At 44.0% G+C, this 21,768-nt stretch overlaps 1 long non-coding RNA gene across 1 annotated transcript in view; it reads right to left on the minus strand.

The window, feature by feature from the left end:
• Positions 1-10,890, minus strand: part of LOC135100350 (uncharacterized) — a 55,024-nt gene extending 44,134 nt beyond the window's left edge. The window contains exon 1 of the long non-coding RNA XR_010268626.1: positions 10,762-10,890. This is a non-coding gene — a long non-coding RNA (uncharacterized LOC135100350). The remainder of the gene's footprint in view (positions 1-10,761) is intronic.
• Positions 10,891-21,768: the final 10,878 nt, after the last annotated feature.

Genomic DNA, 21,768 nt, shown 5'->3' on the forward strand with positions numbered 1-21,768 from the left:
AACTAACAGAGAACAGTAATAACGCAGCTTTATTATCACACACTCCCGATGCCTCACCTTAGGTATCTCCACCTGTTCACCCACCCTCCTATACCCATCTCTTCCTTCACCTGCAGGCCTGACTCTCGCTCCACCAGCCCCTCTCACTCCACAGAGGCACACAACAGGCAAGACATCGCTCCTCCACGCCCGCCACCCAACGCTGTAATCTGGTCGTGAGGTTCCCTTGATGGTCCAGTTTTGTATGGCCCCGCGGCGCCCGTCTCGCTGGGTGGTCGCCGTCCCGCTGCCTACCCCTGCCTGCTCACGAATCTTTACCTGCGAGCCGCTGCCAACTCCTCCTCCTTCTCTTCGACTTTTTCCTCCTCCTCCTCCCCTTCGAGTCTACTACATCCCCTCACTCCCTCCCTCCCCTCTCTCCGTCTCTCTTTTCTCTATTGTTCCTTTCTCTTCTTTTTTTTCCCCAGCCTCCTCCTCCTCCTCCTCCTCCTCCTCCTTATTCCAGTGCCTCTATTCTTCTCTTTTTTATCGTAACTTCTCCTCCTCCTCCTCTTCCTGCTTCTACCCATGCCTCTATTCTTCTGTTTTTATCATACTTTCTACTCCTCTTCTTCCTCCTCCTCCTCCTCCTCCTCGTTTCCACGCTTACTAATGAAAACGAGAAGCGCACCACTCCCACGAGAGGTCTCCCTAATTATAGATGAACAAGGGCAACCTATAATCGAAGTATTGTTAATTTTACTACTCGTCCCCTTGCAGAATCTTTGAGGACATTCACAAAGCTAATACAATTTGAGTGTGGCAATCCGCTTTTTTAAACATTTTACGTAGCGTTGGGAATCTCTATAATTGTTGTTTTATGTTTTTTTTTTTTTTTTCCCAGAAGAGTTTCATCGCGTTCCTCTTAAGAATTAAACGTTTGGCACAAAACCTGCTCGCTCACTCGCTCGCTCTCTCGCTCGCCCTCTGTATCGAAAACCTCTTCTGTTGATTCTTTTTTTCCTCTCTCTCTCTCTCTCTCTCTCTCTCTCTCTCTCTCTCTCTCTCTCTCTCTCTCTCTCTCTCTCTCTCTCTGTGTGTGTGTGTGTGTGTGTGTGTGTGTGTCTCTCTCTCTCTCTCTCTCTCTCTCTCTCTCTCTCTCTCTCTCTCTCTCTCTCTCTCTCTCTCGTTCCCTGTTCCTCGGTAAACTTACATTAATCTGCCTGCCACATTCTCTTTCTTTGCCTCACAAAAATCGAATGTTTGGCTTCCTCTAAGTGATTACAAACTGGCCACGCAAAATTGAAAGCTTTTAGTGTCTGGTAAGTAATCAGCTTGAATAAATATCAAGGAACATTCCTATTTCTTATCGAGCCTGATGTCAGCACTTTAAACAGAATACGAAGAGGAGTAAAACAAAAAAGAAAAAAGATAAACACTATGAAAGGAAAAACTCTCTTGTGCTACTCCCTAAAACAACTGACTCCGTCCCACATTATAACGTCAGCGGACAGCATTCCCGCGTCTAAATTGCAAATACAGCGGCGATTAGCTTAAGGAGACATGCTAATTACATAATGCGTATTTATCACCTGAGTAATTACCTGGCTGGAGAGACTCGCTTAGTGGAGGAAGAAAACTCTTTAAAAAGATTCGCCGTGAGAGTTTCAAGGTGGTGGTGGTGGTGGTGGTGGTGGTGGTGGTGGGGAGGGATGATAAGGGGGAGGTGAAGAAGAAGAAGAAGAAGAAGAAGAAGAAGAAGAAGAAGAAGAAGAAGAAGAAGAAGAAGAAGAAGAAGAAGAAGAAGAAGAAGAAGAAGAAGAAGAAGAAGAAGAAGAAGAAGAAGAAGAAGAAGAAGAAGAAGAAGAAGAAGAAGAAGAAGAAGAAGAAGAAGAAGAAGAAGAAGAAGAAGAAGAAGAAGAAGAAGAAGAAGAAGAAGAAGAAGAAGAAGAAGAAGAAGAAGAAGAAGAAGAAGAAGAAGAAGAAGAAGAAGAAGAAGAAGAAGAAGAAGAAGAAGAAGAAGAAGAAGAAGAAGAAGAAGAAGAAGAAGAAGAAGAAGAAGAAGAAGAAGAAGAAGAAGAAGAAGAAGAAGAAGAAGAAGAAGAAGAAGAAGAAGAAGAAGAAGAAGAAGAAGAAGAAGAAGAAGAAGAAGAAGAAGAAGAAGAAGAAGAAGAAGAAGAAGAAGACAAAGGAATTCAAAGGAAAGCCAAACAGCAATAGACCTTTTGGTCCGTGCAAGGCTGTTTGGTAACTACTACTTACAGGGAAGAGCGACAGGACAGCACAGCAGAAGGCTCCTCCCCACCCACCACTCCCTCCAGCTTGCGCTAGCATGGAAATTGTTGGGAAAAGTACCATGCAGTATGAAAAAAACTGCCATGGAATTTTCATAGGAAAGGATGAAAGGAAGTTCTACTATTCATCCTGCGGTGAACTCTATACGCTTATCTGAAAATGAACACAATTTAAAATAAAACTGGTGTCTGTAAAATAAAAGAAGTTATTAGTGAATTTAGTAATTATTCGGACAAGAAGCGAAGGAGGAGGAGGAGGAGGAGGAGAAAAATAGAAGAAGAAGAAGAAGAAGAAGAAGAAGAAGAAGAAGAAGAAGAAGAAGAAGAAGAAGAAGAAGAAGAAGAAGAAGAAGAAGAAGAAGAAGAAGAAGAAGAAGAAGAAGAAGAAGAAGAAGAAGAAGAAGAAGAAGAAGAAGAAGAAGAAGAAGAAGAAGAAGAAGAAGAAGAAGAAGAAGAAGAAGAAGAAGAAGAAGAAGAAGAAGAAGAAGAAGAAGAAGAAGAAGAAGAAGAAGAAGAAGAAGAAGAAGAAGAAGAAGAAGAAGAAGAAGAAGAAGAAGAAGAAGAAGAAGAAGAAGAAGAAGAAGAAGAAGAAGAAGAAGAAGAAGAAGAAGAAGAAGAAGAAGAAGAAGAAGAAGAAGAAGAAGAGGAGGAGGAGGAGGAGGAGGAGGAGGAGGAGGAGGAGGAGCACAACGACGATTGCTAGGAGAATGAGAAAGAGAAGAAAGACTACCTATGAGAATAAGGAAGAGAAGAATAATAAAAAAAAAAAGAAGGGAGCAGGAGCAGGTAAAGATGGAAATGAAACCGGCTGAGAAGGTGAACGAAGAGGCGGAGGAGGAATCGAAGTGGTAATGGTCATGGCGATGGTGGCAATTGTAGTAATGGGGATGGTAATTGTGGAAAGGAGGAGGCAGCCTCGAGAATGGTGACGATAATGACAGGCTGTGCACTAAACCTTACAATGCTGCCTTGCCACGGGGAGAGGTGGTGGTGGTGGTGGTAGTGCTGGTGGTGGTGCAGAGGGTGAGGCCCGCGATACTGAATATACTGAGCATGGGAACACTATAGGGAACATAAATGAATGATCTGGTATAGTTGAAGGGAAGGAGGGAAAGGAGAGAGTCTAGCTAAGGGTAGGATGGACATGGGAACAAGAGAAGGGAACGAAAAAAAAGGAGTATTTAGTAGAATTGAAGGGGAAGGAGGAGAAATATGAGGTACTGATCTGTTTAGTGAAAGGAAGGATGGCTGAGCTGTGATGAGAGAAAGAAGGAAAAGAAAAAGGAGATAGGTAGTTTAATATGGAGTGGAAAGTTCTAGTAAGAGAGAGAGAGAGAGAGAGAGAGAGAGAGAGAGAGAGAGAGAGAGAGAGAGAGAGAGAGAGAGAGAGAGAGAGAGAGAGAGAGAGAGAGAGAGAGAGAGAGAGAGAGAGAGAGAGAGAGAGAGAGAGAGAGAGAGAGAGAGAGAGAGAGGAAAATGCCAAAGAATGAGTGTGCATATTTGCCAGTCTAAAGTCTAGGAGAAGGAAAGGAAAAATAATGCCTTGCTTGTTAATGAACGGGACAAGTTAATACACCACTCAGGAGCTCAGCGGCTTCCACACACCTGAGCACGTCGCTGAATAATCCACACACACACACACACACACACACACACACACACACACACACACACGTCCATACTTTAGATACATGACTAACGAGACCCTAGTTACTTTTTTATGCTAATCGTTTCCAATGCTCAGTTGTTCGCTCCTCTATCTTATCCCTCGTGCACTTCTTTCAACGCGGGTAACGAGCCTTCCGTGCCGGGCCAGCATTTGGATTAACACTAATATCCAGGTATGCGTGGTGATTCTCTTAAAGACAACCCTTACAACAGTCTTTACCGGAGCCAAAAGTGATCCCGCAGGTTTATCACGGGTAATGAGGGACCACGAGGCAGCGCCGGGACTGGTCTTGCATTAGCGCTTTATTTCTGCTTCAGAGTAAACGTTCGGAAGCAAACACAAATTTGCAGAGCAAGAAACTGAACAGTATTCGAGTTTAGGGAGTGAGGCAAAAAGAGTTGCTTGTGGAGTGTGTGTGTGTGTGTGTGTGTGTGTGTGTGTGTGTGTGTGTGTGTGTGTGTGTGTGTGTGTGTGTGTGTGTGTGTGTGTGTGTGTGTGTGTGTGTGTGTGTGTGTGTGTGTACAGGACTGACCGGCTACAGACCGCCCTCCCTCACCCCTCGTCGCCATCAGGAGGAGGTGCGGCTGGGCCCTTGGCAGTGACGGTAAAGATGGATGACTGAGACCATTAGAAACAGGTGAATAATAACCGGAGCTGCCATCACCTGGAGAGGGCGATAAGCGGCCGCCTGAGCCATTATCTGTATCAGGTGCCGCTGTCCGCACGTCGAGAGAGAGACAGAAGCTCGACAAAAACACAAGAAACGCGCAGGAATTACAATGAACGTAAATCAAGCGGGTGGGGAAAAAATATTCTCAGGTAGGAGCGTGGATGAACTTTTGAAGCGCATACGAGTGGCTTAATCAGGGGAGACAGACTCGCTAGCAGTGCCCCGAGCTTGCCATTACAGAGGGTGCGCGCCGCCCTGATGCTTCCCAGAGGAGTGCGTCATTAATCATGATAACCACCGCTGCCAGGGTCGAGGCCTCATTACAGCGGCCCAAACACACCTACCCGCCGCAAGGAGGAAGTAATTAACTCCGCCGTGTAGCCCAGACGTGTGTGTGTGTGTGTGTGTGTGTGTGTGTGTGTGTGTGTGTGTGTGTGTGTGTGTGTGTGTGTGTGTGTGTGTGTGTGTGTGTGTGTGTGTGTGTGTGTGTGTGTGTGTGTGTGTCCGGGATAGAAAAAAGTGAAACTATGGTTATTATTATTATGTTTGTTCCCGCACCCAGTCTATCCTGAATGAATATAACAGAGGAAGAGGAGGAGGAAGAGGAGGAGATGAAAAGAATACAAAGGAAAGGTGGACAGTGTGGATAACGAAAGCTAGGAAGAGGAGAACAAGGCAATAAAGAGAAAGGAGGAAGATACAAGATAAATAAAAAAAAAAGTACAGCAAAATAAAACAGCAAAATGAAATAGAATAAAGAAAATGAAGATGAACAAAGGTAAAAAAAAAAAATAAAAATAAAAAATACAGCAAGAAACGAAAGAGGAGGAGAAACAGGTAAAAGAACCACCAACAATTATAAATATACACGTAACAACAACTACACAAAAATACGCAACCTCAAATAACCACAGCAATCATATAAATGTACACACGTCTCGATACCAGAAGAAGGAAAAAAATAAAATAATCATAATAATTTCAAGTCTGCCCGATATTTAAATAAAAATCTGAATATATCGATTCAACACCCTGTGATTTCCAGCACCTCATTTCTAACACGATAAAAGCATCACAGTAACTCGTGCTCCTGTGAGAGAGAGAGAGAGAGAGAGAGAGAGAGAGAGAGAGAGAGAGAGAGAGAGAGAGAGAGAGAGAGAGAGAGAGAGAGAGAGAGAGAGAGAGAGAGAGAGAGAGAGAGAGAGAGAGAGAGAGAGAGAGAGAGAGAGAGAGAGAGAGAGAGAGAGAGAGAGAGAGAGAGAGAGAGAGAGAGAGAGAGAGAGAGAGAGAGAGAGAGTGCTACAATTTAATATTTTGTATTTTGGTCTTGAAAAAGTCATGATCAGAGAGAGAGAGAGAGAGAGAGAGAGAGAGAGAGAGAGAGAGAGAGAGAGAGAGAGAGAGAGAGAGAGAGAGAGAGAGAGAGAGAGAGAGAGAGAGAGAGAGAGAGAGAGAGAGAGACGGGACAATTATATAGGTTTTAATTACTAGCTAGATATACACAATACCACAATAAATTAAGTGGCAAGGACGTTTCTCTCCCCGTGGCATTCCGGTTTGGAGAGGCTCGCGGGGTAGGCTTATGGGAATCCTTACCAATGACTGGCCGGGCGAGCGTATATCAAAAGCGCGGATTCGAGAAAGCGACCGCGTTCGAAACTCACCCTTAAAGTACTATCAAATGCGCGGCAAGGTTAATCCGTTCACTCGCTGTGTCATTGAGAATCATTCGGTGTGTCATAATGCTTCACACTGTTCACCGAGACCACCGCGAGTGTCTGTCTCGATGGTTTCCTGTTCAGTCTGCTGCTGTTTCCTGACAGTCAATCCTGTGTTGTCATAACTTGCAGCTATGGAGTTTACGATTTCCCAAACAAACAAAGGCAAGAAGTGTTTGATGCACGATGGATATAAATACAGAGTGGACAGTACATTGGTGGACGGATGCATTTCTTGGAGATGTACCAACAAGAAATGTAAAGGTAGACTTAGAACAGACAACACAGTGACTGCCATTGTTCCAGTTGATTTGGAGCATAACCATGAAAAAGAAGAAAGAAAACTTGAAAGACAACAACTACGTGCACAGGTGAAACGGAAGGCGACTGACGACATGACGGCAAGGCCATCTAAGCTCATTAGAACGGAGTTGCATACATTTCCTGAAAATGAGCTAGAATCAGGTGATCTAAGATCTATAGCACAATCATTATACCGAGAAAGACGGAAAGCGTATCCTGTATTGCCTAAAAACTCGTGAGGAAGTACATCGTGCTCTAAATTCTATGAATACAACTACGACGAAAGGTGAAGATTTCATCCTTGAAAATAATCCATATTCTGGTATGGTTATCATTTCATGTATTACTAATCTTGCATTTCTGGCGAACAATGCTGAAGAGGATCTTCGTTGATGGGACCTTCAAGAGCTGTCCGAAGTTCTTCTACCAACTATACACCATACATGGATTGTGGTAAAGGGCATTATATTCCATTAGTGTATGCCCTCTTGCCAGGTCAGTCTGAAGATATTTATAGAAAGCTGTGGAAATGTTTAAATGACATTTGCAACTCAAAGAATATGCAACTGGAACCCTCAGTGATACATGTTGATTTTGAATTTGCCATGCTCACTGTTCTGAGAGAGAGATTTCCAACCGCTGTGATCAAATGTTGTAGATTTCATTTAGGCCAGGCATGGTGGAGAAAAATTCAGAACCTGGGCCTAAGTAAAGGATTACAAGGACACCAACAGTGATATAGGGCCAGTGGGCTGAAATTATCATTTGGTCTACATTTCATTGACCCAACAGATGTAGAAGATTGCTTTGTCGAGGAAGTAATGACAGAGGCACCTCAAGATGAAAGATGTATTCGCTTTTGCAGACTATCTGGTTGATAATTATGTAACAGCAGAGTCAAGATATCCCCCAGTGCTGTGGGCTGAAATCCCCTCAAATACAAAGCGTACGAACAATGTTGCCGAATCTTTTCATGCTCATTTCAATGAGCAATTTTATGCATCCCACCCATCTATATTTGTATTCATGGATGTACTAGGAAAGCTCCAGACTGCTACTTATGTTAAGATCAAGAGTGTCGGTAAACCAGCAAGTATGCGGAAAGTTGATCGAGACAGGACAGAGTATGCCGTGACACAGTACAACAAATTTATCTCTGGGCAAATAAATCGACGCAATTATATGAAGGCCTTGGGAAACAGATTCACAGCAAGAACAAACGTGTAACTGAGTTTTTATGGAAGAGGAGAAGTGTTTTTATAAAGGATTGCAAGGTGTATGACGAATGTTTTATGACATAAACTGGTTTTATGGACACATATTTTTTTTATACAGTTTCTATAAAATTTTTTAAAGTTTTATAAAGGACTGCAAGGACAAGCCTGTACTAAGGTGCAAGAAGAATATACTTAAAAGGTCAATCCTATACTTAATTAACAAATATACAATTTTTCCTACAACAGGTGAACGATCGTTATTGAACGTATAAACAATCTGACTTAGAGGTGAGTGATAAAAACGCGCTTTTGACTTGATATTCTAACGCGCTTTTGATAGCAATATATCAGCAACGTTTTCCGCGCTTTTGATATGCCAATCCGCGCTTTCGTAAAACGCCGGGCCGGGCTATACAAATTGACCTAAATCACCTCACCAAAACTTGCCTAATGATCTACAGCCCTGTGCTATTATAAAATCCAGTCACAACCTTCCTTGTGAAAGTTTTGCTGGAGAATGGATCGTAAATACTGGTGAAAATTAAATTTAAATTAATAAACTAAAGACTGGATTCTTAAAAAAAAAGTTTTGGCGTCTTCTCTCGACTACTGTGATCAGCACTAATGGATACTGTTGAAGTTTTCAAGGATGTTTTCTTGATCCTAGTGATGTTTTAACAAATATTCTACATCATCGGTGGGAAATATACTCAAGAGAACCCGACTAATGCTCTCTAACGCGTTTTGGAAATGGCACTGAGAACCTACAGTGTTTATAAATACGGAACTACCCAAAATAAGCCAAAGTCCAAATTTAGATTATTTTCTCCACTCACTTCCTTCCCAGTTTCCTCCACTTCACGCATTAAGACACAAATGAAAATTCAATGTAGCATCTTTTTCCTTGAGTCTCTGATCTATTAATAACACTGACATTATAAACGTACTAAGACTTAATAGCAAAGAATGTTCCGACGTAGTTTTTTTGGTTACCTGATTCCCTTTAACAACATCCAGTAAACACACACACACACACACACACACTCTCTCTCTCTCTCTCTCTCTCTCTCTCTCTCTCTCTCTCTCTCTCTCTCTCTCTCTCTCTCTCTCACACACACACACACACACCGAAAACAGTCAATAACTACATACATCTGACAAACATTGACGGTAAAGACTCAACAATTCATTTCAATTCATTTATAAAACATCCTCGCTACAAACAATACAAAACGAGGATAAAAACACGCAACACTCGCTAAATATTCTCTCACACACACACACATACACACGTACTCAAGAAGCGCTCCACCACAAAAGAATCTCCTAAGTGGACACGACCAAAACTAATAATAATAAAAGCAGCAATTTACACGTACGCTTTCCCAAGGTCACTTTTGGCGCCGCCCTGATAGTGTCAAGCGTGCGCCGCAACGCGAACAAAATAATAGAGGCGGCCACGTACGCACCGCCGAATTAAAGGCAGACAAAAGAGTGACGAGAGGAGGTATTTACATATCTCGACTCCGGACGTGATTCATTGCCCTGGTGGTAGTGGTAGTGGTAGCAGTAGTAGTAGTGGTGGTGGTGGTGGTGATGCCGCTGTCGCCACTAGCCATCAGCTACCAAGGCAGGCAAGTTTTTTTTTTTTTTTTTCTTGTTTTTGCCACTCAGTATTAGTGACTCATCCCGCGTTGCTTCCTAAATTCAATGTGAGCAAAATATGGCTAATGGTACTAAATAGTTTGCATCACTCCACTATTCATTGCACTATAGTCTGTGGCGCCCGATTTTTTTTTTTTTTTTTTTCAAATGCCACTTGGTACTGCAGTCATTCATTCTGTGCTGCCTATTCATTTTAACTCAGTAAAATCAAATTAATGGTACTTAAAGGTTTGAATCACTCCACTATTAATTGTCCAGTCAGTGATGTGTTTAGGAATTACTCTATATCTACGCCAAATCTTTTTCACCTCAAGAAGTCACAGGAGCCATACTGTTAATAGCCGCCGCCGCCGCCACCACCACCACCACCACCGGCATCGTTTATTTCTTAAGAGTGAATCCAGGGAATACTCCTACATTTTGTTATCCGGTATTTACTCAGTAGAATAAATATTTCCCACTGTTAAGGGCTCGTGAGGAATTTCAACCAGATGCTCTCCTTCATAACACCATACATTGTCTATATATAGAACAAAATTGCCAATAAAATATGCAAACTAAATACCGTTATGCTGAAAGAAACTGAGGCGGAGACTACATATTACGTTTCCTTCCTTTATACTTCATGCTAAATTAAATCACTACTATGTCATTTTCAATACTACCACAATATCCCCGAAAAACGAGCAACATGCTATAATATACCTACAAAATACAAGCAATATATCGTAACACACCTGCAAAGGAAACCATCATTAGCCATCCAATATAATATATGCATACTTTCATCAAGAATATTATATACGCACGGGAAGAAACCAGGAGCTTGACGTCACGGATTCATGACGTCACGACTAATTTGAATTCGCCTTCAACATTAGCACCATAATCACCTCCCTGCTACTGCGCCAAAATGTCACTAAATCAATCGTACATAAATTATGGGAAGAACCGGCAGAATGAGGCAGGCAGGGTAGCGGGAGTGGTCACTGGTCAGCCTGAGGTGCGACTTACCTAACATCAATTGAAAAGGTTGAAAAGGTAACCCTTAAAATCAAAATTACACGTGCATAGGTTAAGAACGAAAATCAGACCAAAGACTCTACGAAAACATAGCCGTAAGATTAATTCCCTCTCAGGTGTCCATCCTAACACACCTGTCCTGCCTGCCTGCCTGCCGCCACCCACCGGTTCCTTCACATTTCTCCACATTATTCTTCCATCTCTAAAATATCAGCACACTCACCACTCTGCATCGCTCCCCCAAGCAGCAGGCAAGGCAGGGCACCGCTTGCTGCACCGCGCACACACTCACCAGCACCGATAACACAGGATATAACGCCACGTCCCGCGAAGTGCGCCATTCCTGCAAACGAGGGCGAGGAAGGAGAAGGACAGATGCATTGTGGGTACTCACCCTCTCCTCCATTTCCCCCATTCTCCCCCCATTCCTTAAATGTCCACTTTGTCTTTCCTTGATGTTATGAGATAGTTTATTTATTCTAGTGTTTAATATTTCTCACAATTTTTTTTTATAGTTTTGAATCAGTTACGATTTATCTCCTTTCCTTACTTTTTTTTTTTTGCAATTAGTGTTGTACTTTTCGGTAACAGCACGCAATCTTCCCGGCAGTGGCAGGGATGTCACGTTTGAGCATGCGCAGATTAATCACGAGACAGAATATAGATATACCAAAACCTCTCTTGCAATATACTCAAAGGTGTTCTAACATTGACAAAAAACATACAAATAATCCCTCATTCACAAACAAGACTAGAAAAAAGGATTAGACGTAGCAAGTCCCACGGAAGACTTCTAGGCCACCATGGTCAAGTACGGCACTCACGGGTCGCGGCTGCAGAAGGTGTAAACAATTATCCCAAGTCAACACACTCTCCATCACAACACTGCCTGCTGGAACGACACGTATTTGTATTCAGTCTTGGTGTGTGAGGCGTGCTTCCCAAGGTGCGGACGTTGCTGTTTTACACACTACATCTGACAAACACCAGTCGCCAAAAGTTCCCTCACTCCTGGCCCTCCCGCGCTCCCCTGTCCTTCCTCAGGCGCATCTCATTCAACTCGAAGGAATTCCTGTTTTCCATCCCCGTAGCTGCATTCTATGTATCTATCTATCCGTATACCAGTCCTTATCTTTCCGTATTAATTTGCATCTGTGTACGTAGCAATCTGTATATCTATCTTTATCTTAACTGTTAGTACTCCCCTTTTTTTTTATATACATTCACGTATCTGTATCTGCGCATCTATCTCTCCGTATACCAGTCTTTATCTTCCCGTGTCTACTTGTACCTGTGTATCTATCTTTACGTATCTTTTCCCTTTGTTTTTTATCTGTATCTCATACTCACGACGCCTTTTCTCTAACCGTAAGTGAAAGATACACACTGCAAGACTCAGACTCACCCTGCACACTGCCCTCTGCTGTATTTTCATGGGGCTTGTCGCTAACGCCCAACGTACACATACTAATGATAGATGGAGTGAGTAACTGAACATACAGGGACAGACAGATGAACTCACATAGATATAATGAGTTACTTGCTTATATGAGTAGAGTAAGAACTTAAGGAAAGCTGCAAGAAACCATTAGGCCTACTCATAAGTCTAATACATATCTATACCCACTTATCATCCCCATCAATTAAAGCTTCCTATTTACTCAGCAATGGCTTCTTGATTACTGAGCCTATTCTGATCATCTATCTTTTTTTTTCCATATGAAAGCAAATTTTTCCTCCTTTTTTTCAAATCTGACGTTCTCGGGCCTGAATCCGTTATTTGTATTCCTTCCCGGATTAACAACTCTAAGAATCTTGTCCACATCACCTTTGTTATATTCACATCCTCTCCGGTCTTCCTCCTTCTTAGATCTTCTGTTTCTTTCGCTTCAAAATGTCTAAAAAGTATAATTGATTAAGCTTTCCAGTAAGTCTTAAATCTTCCACACGTGACAACTTCTACCCCAATTATTATTTTATCTTATTATTTGCAGAAATTTTAATTATTTTTCCTCTTAACCACCACCATAAATCTGCTCGTGTGAGATTCCCCGTCACGACTTATTGGTTCAGTTTTTATTTTGATGTTCAGTAAAGAAAATGGAATGTAGTTTATCATCCCTGTGAGCTAGTTATTGGAGGAAAAACGCTGATTTCTTTTTTTTTTTTTTTCTTCTTCTTCTTCTTTGGCTGTTTATATTGCCTCCACTTTGCCCTTCAGTTATACTTGCTCTTTAAATTCGTATATATTTCTTCATTATTTACTATACACATCCTCAACAGATCCTCAGTTTCCAAGTTTCTTTTGCTTTTTTTTTTTTTTACTTTTATCTTTCTTCGTCAATTTCTTCTTTTGCTGTATTTCTTTTCCTCTAGTCCCTTTCTCACGCCTATTATTTCCATTTTATTTATTCTTTCCAATTTTTTTTTTTCATTTATCCTCAACTCTTCCTCGGTTCTGGAGTTTCGTTTTTACTTCACCTCCATTTTCATTAATTATTTTCTTCTTCGGCTGTATTTCTATTACCTCAACTACGTTCTTCAGTCTAATAATTTTTACTTCCTATATTTTCCTTCGCATCACTTACTCGTACCTCAACTCTAAGTTCCGAAATTTCTTCTTTTCCTTTACCTCCATCTTTCTTCGTTACTTTTATCTCTCCTCCGTCAAGTCATCTTACGTCACGATCATCACGTCTTGTCTTCCTCCCTCCTTCCATCTTTCACCCTTCCTGTACTTCTTCCCTCCTCTCCCTTCCGCCTCCCGCCATGCTGATCACGAGCCGGGCCGCGCAGGTAACATCACCCACCTCTTCATGTATCACCGACACCGTGGGGAGTGTATACAGCCAATCTCCAAGACGAGGTTGCCCTTCCACCGTGCTCGACCCCAACACACTTCACGCGGACACGCCCACACACGACTTCCGACCTGCATTGCCCACTGCAAACAAAAAAACGTAAAATATGAGCTGCCATGCTGTAAAGTATCAGGCTTATCTTAAATTAAATGGACTGGAAATGTATATCCCTTCTTTTATTTATTTTTTCTTCCTCTCCACATACTCCACCTCTCTCTCTCTCTCTCTCTCTCTCTCTCTCTCTCTCTCTCTCTCTCTCTCTCTCTCTCTCTCTCTCTCTCTCTCTCTCTCTCTCTCTCTCTCTCTCTCTCTCTCTCTCTCTCTCTCATGAATCAGCTGAAGGAAGTGGACAAGGCAGCCTACCTAAAGTCCCATCAGCAATTCCACGCACGACACGTCCTTTGTGGGTAGCGGCATGGGCGCCTCCCTTAGCCCCCCCAGCGTGCGGTGAAGACGGTGTGAGGCGCCTGAGTGATGTCTGCGTGATGGATCAGCCTGTCTGGCGGGGACTGCAGGAGGAGGAGGAAGAGGGAGAGGAGGAGGAGAAAGAGAGGAGGGTATGACAAGCCTTACACACCAAGCGAAACAAAGAATGAACGTTTGTCAGTGAAATCTGTTCCTTTTTTTCTTGGTTCGAATCTTCTAAAGACGTAGATGTTAATGTTATTTTTTCCCCCATGTGGATCAATAAAGTGAAAGTCCATTTATCCCGACCTGCATTAAAAAAAAAAAAAAGTCCAACTAATCTCTCCATTGTAACGCGGGGGAGCAAAACTGAGTTCGTGCATCACATTTGATTACTCATGCTCCCGCGTCAACCGGAATCTCCTGCCTTCGCTTCTCAATTCGTAGAAGTTATGCTTAAAAAGTTATTCTTTCCGAGTTTTGCAGTTCCTAATTAGACAATCGCCCGAGAGAACTTTGCAGCAAGGCAGTCACTAACAACATCCAGCGTGAAATTAAGGCTATCTTTTATATCTGAGAGGCGGCGCCCTTGATGGAGAAGCGTGGAAACATGCGGAAGCACAACAATGGCGCCTCGTCACCTGAGTGCTGGAGACAGATGGACGCTGGCCGGGAGTCACCTGGAGAGAGAGAGAGAGAGAGAGAGAGAGAGAGAGAGAGAGAGAGAGAGAGAGAGAGAGAGAGAGAGAGAGAGAGAGATATGAGAAAGAGATAAGAGAGATGAAAGAGATGAGATACAAGATAATGAAGGGAACGATAGGATAACTTGCCAAGAGAAATCAAATGAATCACCACAAGAATGCAAGACTCTGGAGGACAAATGAGCGACGAATGGCGCGACAAAAGCTTCATAATATATTGGTGGCACCGGGAAGTTGAAAACGCCAAACCATCATCAATTATTCTCGCTAAAAAAAGAAGATGGAGGAGACACACGCACACACACACACACACACACACACACACACACACACACACACACACACAGATAGAGAGAGAGAGGGAGAAAGAGACAAGAAGAGAAGAAAAAAAAAATCAGTCAAGACGCAATTTAACACTACTCTCTCCTTTGCTAAACCCAAGAAAAAGACAGGCAAAAAGGCTGAAAGTGGGAGAGGGGTGAGAGAGGAGGGGGGAGGATCACAAAGACTCACTGCCACTCAAACATATCGCTTACTGGAGAAACACAACAGGATCTTAACCCGACCTCGAGATTCTCACACATTTCACTTCATCTGCTCCTCCTTTTTTTCTTTCTCCTCCTCCTCCTCCTCCTCCTTTTCCTCCTCCTCCTACTCCTCCTTCTTCTACTACTCATGCAGCTTTCTTACCTCCATTTTTCATTCTTCCTTCCTTCCTCTCCTCATACTACTTACTATTGCTATTACAATTATCACTTCTACTACTACTTCTGCTACTACTACTACTACTACTACTACTACTACTACTACTACTACTACTACTTTAACTTCCTTACCTCCATCTTTTCTTTCTCCATCTCCTACTCTTACCTTTTTTTTCATTTTCCTCCTCCTCGTCCTCCTCCTCCTGCTACAGCGTCCTCACCCTTTCTCCTTCTCTTTCCCCTCATTCTGCTACTACTACTACTAGCACTACCACTACTACTACTACTACTACTACTACTACTACTACTACTACTACAACAACAAACACCTCTCATCCACCTCCTACTCCTGTTCCAGCTACACCTTCAGCGTCTCCCTTTCCCTCGTCAGCAGCAGCCAGCGCAGGGGACGCAGGCAATTCCTCAGCATACTTAGGGCCCATTTATATCCCGAGCCCCTCCGATAACCCCGCTGCATCGCCGATATCGCACACACGACTCGCAGCCAGACGGTAAACAGCTAACCTCGCCCAGCGTCACCCATCCCTCAGTCCGGTCGTGTCTTTCGTCCGGCAGACAGCTATATGTGTTGTTTTATTTATATCTTAGCGCCAGTTCCGCTTGGGGCCCTGTGTGAATGAGGGACTGGAGAGAGAGAGAGAGAGAGAGAGAGAGAGAGAGAGAGAGAGAGAGACAACCAGATAGATAGATGGACAAACTGACTCACTGAAATCTCTCTCTCTCTCTCTCTCTCTCTCTCTCTCTCTCTCTCTCTCTCTCTCTCTCTCTCTCTCTCTCTCTCTCTCTGTAGCATCAATCTTGTCGTACTACAAAAAACTAATGCGCGGTGAAATCAAGTCATTATTTAGCCTCAACACGCTTCTTTACTGTACCGTTTATCACACTGCACTTCATTATTATTCCCTTCTATCGCTTCAGTTTCCACATCACCGATTCTTACCTCACTTTCACGGCCACTCCCTTCCAGCTTCTTTTCACTTCCTCCCATGCATCCCTTGATCTTTTTTTTTAGTTCTTTATTACAGTTTTTCCTTATTATTCCTCCATATTTTTCATGTCTGTCTTACTTCCTTCTTTGCAATCGTTTCATTGCTCTCTTATTTTCCTTCTACCTCCTTTCGTTCATCAATTTTATTTTTCTTGATCCTCTATTTTCTTCTATCATTCTCTCTCTCTCTCTCTCTCTCTCTCTCTCTTCTCTCTCTCTCTCTCTCTCTCTCTCTCTCTCTCTCTCTCTCTCTCTCTCTCTCTCTCTCTCTCTCTCTCTCTCTCTCTCTCTCTCTCTCTCTCTTCCCCGTTTTTCTTGTCCTCCCTCCTTCATCACCCATAATTACCCTCCTTTTCCTCTGCTTTCGCTTTCCTTCTTCCTCCTTTTATCAACTCTACGGCTCCCTTTCCTTTTCTTCTGCTACCTCCTTTTATTCCACTCAAATATCCTTCCTTCTGCCACTTCCACTCCTTCTCTTATTTAGTCACCTCCTTTGCCTTCCTTAGTTCCTCCCTCTTTTATCACCCTAATGGCTCCCTTTCATTATTCGTTCCTCCTCCTCCCTTATTTTACTCCACTCAGCTCTTCTTTCTTCTTGTAGCTCCACTCCCTTCCCCTTTCCCTTCACTAGTTCTCTCGCACCCAAAACCCCTCACTTATTCTATTTTCCTCCCTTCCCTCGTCCTTATCCGGCCTTCCCTCCCTTCCCATGGGTCTCCTGCCTTGACTAATGAGGAAGTAATTAATCAAAGCGGCCTGTACAATCGCATCCCCATTACGGTGTCGCTGAAGTGTCAGAGTGGAGAGAGATAATCTAAATAAGATCTAGAAATTAAAGACACGAGGAGTAAAGAGACTTGAGAAGGGATTACCAGAGAGAGAGAGAGAGAGAGTAGATAGGGGGGGAATAAGGGGGAGGAGACACTGAGAGGCCATTAAGGTGTTCCAGATGGCGAGATAAGGGAATGGGAGTCATCTCTGCTGCCATGGATATACCTGGTAATTAGTCCTGTCTTATAGTATACCTGTCGTCGCTAGTAGTGGTGGTGGTGGTAGTGGTGGTGACATTTTGGGATAGTGGTATGGGAGGTTAACTCTCTCTCTCTCTCTCTCTCTCTCTCTCTCTCTCTCTCTCTCTCTCTCTCTCTCTCTCTCTCTCTCTCTCTCTCTCTCTCTCTCTGTGTGTGTGTGTGTGTGTGTGTGTGTGTGTGTGTGTGTGTGTGTGTATCACTGTACAAGTAACTTATCCGAAGCAATTTGTCTTGACGCGCGCACAATACACACACGCGCACATCCTCCTCCTCCTCTTTCCCCTCCCCCCCCCCCACAATAAATTTCGAGCTGCAATGGACAGGATAATTAACTTTATTACGAAGTGACTTATGGCAGGTGGCAGCGCTCCGTGTGGCCTGACTGGCGGGCGCTACACCACCACCACCACCACCACCAGAGGCCACGATAACGAATACCCACACAAAACATCACCACTAGTACCAATAATTACAATCTGACTCTTAACACATCACCACCACTACCAACACTACTAACAACAACAAAATCCCTGAGACTTCACCACCATCCACCACCACTACCATCATCACCACTACCACCACCGTTACCAGTACCAATAATAACAACAACTTGACTCCTAACTCATCACCACCACTATCAACACCAATAACAACGATAGCAAGATCCCCGAGACATCACCACCATCCACCCACACCACCACTACCACCACCAGTACCAATAACAACAATATAACACACCACCATCAACACCAACACCAATAGCACTGACAAAAAAATTCCTGAGACACCATCTAACGTCACTGCTATCAACCCCCCCTCCCCCACACACACACCATCATCAACACCACCATCCACACTATTAGCCCCCTACCAATGTCCCCCAGCATCATCAGTAACCTGCAGCACACTAACCTCAGCTCACCACCACCACCACCATCACCACCACCAGCCACTTAAACAACACCTCCAGCTCTGCCTCCATCACCATCAATAACTTCCTAAACAATCAGGCCCAACAGCTCCCTTCCTCACCACCATCGCCAAAACCAGCACCATCACCATTAAGTCTTCCTCCTCACCACCGCTTCCATCACCACCACCAACACCACCACTGCAGCTGAGTCCCACCACTGCCTTCACCATTGCCAACACCATCGTCGTTATTGTCTCTATCATATCTTGCACGCTGCTGAAAATATGTACGTACATATCACTGCTTATACTAATATTACTATTCCTGCTGCGCTGCCTCTATTACTACTACTACTACTACTACTACTACAGTACACGACCCACTACTATTAGCCGGAATAAGATCTGCTCTCCTCCCACCAACGCCAACTATCAACACACACACACACACACACACACACACACACACACACACACACACACACACACACACACACACACACACACACACACACACACACACACACACACACACAGGCACCTCCATTACCGCAGGGCAAACAAAAAACAACAAGACTTTAATAATTACTTCTCTTCCCGCATTTGGCTTTCCCCCCCGCTACGGACTCTGATCTTCGTGGCCGAACTATTTGCACAATCTTTTATTCTGCAAGTAACTGAATCGATTATAAGGAGTGCCATGCATTCACTGTCTCGCAAGTCTCGTCTGAATATCACTGGGGCCGCTACAGGTACCGAATGCTGTGTCGCCCTGACGAGACTACTGACGAGGCTCCTCCACCGCACCACGTCGCACATCACCTCCTGTCTGTTTTAAAAAAGATGATGATGATTCCTAAAAATTGGTACTCGCTCTTCTATAAATAGTTGTCCTCTATCCTTAAGAACGACTTCTATCTGAACATTTTCTTCTCGTTTTTCTTATAGACGCTCCAGTTCTCATCTCTCATACTCGTAAGCTCCCGTGCGTGTGACCTCCGCACGTCCTCGCGTCACCATGCCTCCTCGACGTCCCTTGCACCAGCGGCTCACCGTCCCCCCACACCCCCCTGCTGTGCACTGGGATGGGACGCCTCATGTCAGACTCGCTTAGCGTCTCATGAAACTGTCAAAAGAAAGACACCAAGTCATGTGTCGCGGGAGTCGCAATCACAGGTCAGTATCGTAACAGTGAAGACACTGAGGGACTTGATTCGATAAAGAATGCCGCCTGTAAATTATATACGAAGGAAACATCCTTCGAGAATATTTGCCAGAAATATTTATTGGAGAGTCTTCAAAATTCGACACATAATAGCCTCGCCTTCATAATATTTTTTTTAAGTTTTCGTCCGTCCGCGATCCTGCCCCACGTGCAGCGCGACCCACCACTGACAAGGCTGTAAAGTATTCACCCAGGCGCCCCAGAGAAGATCTCGCGTCGCTGTATTCAGAGCCTCGTTGTAATTGAGGGTTCGTGTGTGACTTAGAACACTCTGAACGTGTTGTAAAAGAATTCATTCTGTGGTAAGATTAGTACGGCAGAAACATTCATCCTAAAACTAGTGATATCTTACGGGGCTTGCCACACGTTCAACAGCTTCAGTGCAAAACATTTAAGACACTGAGGAAGCTCGACCTCGTCAGTTTATTGACTCCCACCACTTCCATAAAAACGGTGCGCCGTGAAAAAAAAAAAAAAAAAAAAAACGACACCGGTCGAGTTGTGACTGAGATTACTCAGGAACATCAAATTGGGCCCGATTAAGAAATGAGTGTTAATCTACATTACTGTAATCCGATTTCCTTGGTAACTCCCGGCAGTGGTGAGGTCCTCGGGGCACGCTACCCGCCGCGCAGCACACCTGCACCCACGCTACCACAAAGAGCCTCCATGGGAGCGGAAGCTGCCTCTGCTCCAGTAAGAGTGAGATGAATAGGAATGGGGAGGGATGGGATGCGTGTCAGTCTTATTCTGAAAGTGCTTCTGACCTCACATCATCTTTTTCCTGTCACACGAAGGCTCAAGACCATTTAACATCGCCGAGAAAGAGCCGAGTGTCAGCACAAGTTATAACAAGCCGCCCTCACTGACTGACAGTCTGGATACCTCACCCAACCCAGAGCCACGTGACAGTGCAGGACATGAACCGCAGTGGAACGGAGCTGTAGGACAGAACCAGAGCAAAGCGCCAGACACCGCAAGAGAAACGTGTATAAACAGCTTTGTACAAATTGTATGATAAATCTAAATAATAATCGTATAATTTTCCTAGGGCAGTAATCGTTGTTTACAATATAAAGAAAGTAAGTTGTACGTATCATGATATACGTATTCTTTGTACCAGTTACTTATTATTAAACTGCAAGAAAAAATACAAAAATATATTTGTTAATCTCTTATATATAATACTCCACAAAGAGGATACTGCCCCCAGCGTGTTGTACAAGCGCTCTGGTCCTGACACCCTCATTCTGAAACACGTTCTTAGAATTAATTACAAATAAAAAAGAGACAATGATGACCGCACAAAACCAACTAATTCCAAGAATGCAGGAGCGGCGGAGCGCCATTCATTCTGTGCACGGAGGGAGCAGACACAAACAGTCGCGCTGTGCATCCTTGTGGCTTTTTTGGGGACCATAATCATTGGTTCATTGTGAAAAGATATACGCGGGCGGCATGCTGGCCTCGGGCGCCCTCCTACCGACACCCACACTATTATTATTACTGAAAGAAATGTACAACGTATACTTACAAAAAAAAAAAAGAAAAAAACAATTTATGTTGAAGTGACCATTTTCAAAACGTCATTCCTGAAGAAGCACAGCCGTCGGCCTGCACGAATTACTTGTTTATCGCACACCTCCTCCACCCGCGACTTTCACCCCCGCTGGTGCCGCCCACCTGTAACTTCGCTACCGAACTCGACCACCATGACGTCATTTTCGTAAACCAAACCTCACATCGCCTTCATTGCGCATTCCGAACCACGCGTCTCCCCACCCGGCCTGAGCGCACCTGAACCAACAGTACTGCAAATCTCATCTAATCGGGGCTCTGCCAGTAGCATCGTGGCCGCTGCATAAAGAAGGAGGGAGCGGAAAATTAAGTGATTATTTGGCCAGAGAGTGCACCGGGCGGTCAGCAGCGTTCCGGCGTCTAGGCCAACCAATTATGCACCTGACGATCACCGGCCGGGCGCCACACCACCGCCGCAGACACACAGGTGCAAACAGCCATTCGCAGAAAAGATTTATCACCGGCAGAGCGAGCAAGTGTTGGCTCTCCATCGTTAAGTACAATGGCTCGCTGCTCAGAAATGGGACGGTAATGAGAGGTGCGGAAGAGGAGGAGGTAGAGAAGGAGGGAGGGTTAAAAAGATGATATGAAGGAAGGAAAAAATAATGAGGGCGAGAGGGGAGTTTAGAACATCTGACGGGAAAGAGCTAGAATAAAGAGGTAGTAGTAGTAGTAGTAGTAGTAGTAGTAGTAGTAGTAGTAGTAGTAGTAGCAACGGAAGCACCGCCACTATCACCACCGCCACCACCACTACCATCTCTACGCATGCTACTGATTTCATAACTCTCATCTTTGGCATAACTT

Source organism: Scylla paramamosain, chromosome 5 (genome assembly GCF_035594125.1).
Source record: "Scylla paramamosain isolate STU-SP2022 chromosome 5, ASM3559412v1, whole genome shotgun sequence".
NCBI lineage: Eukaryota > Metazoa > Arthropoda > Malacostraca > Decapoda > Portunidae > Scylla > Scylla paramamosain.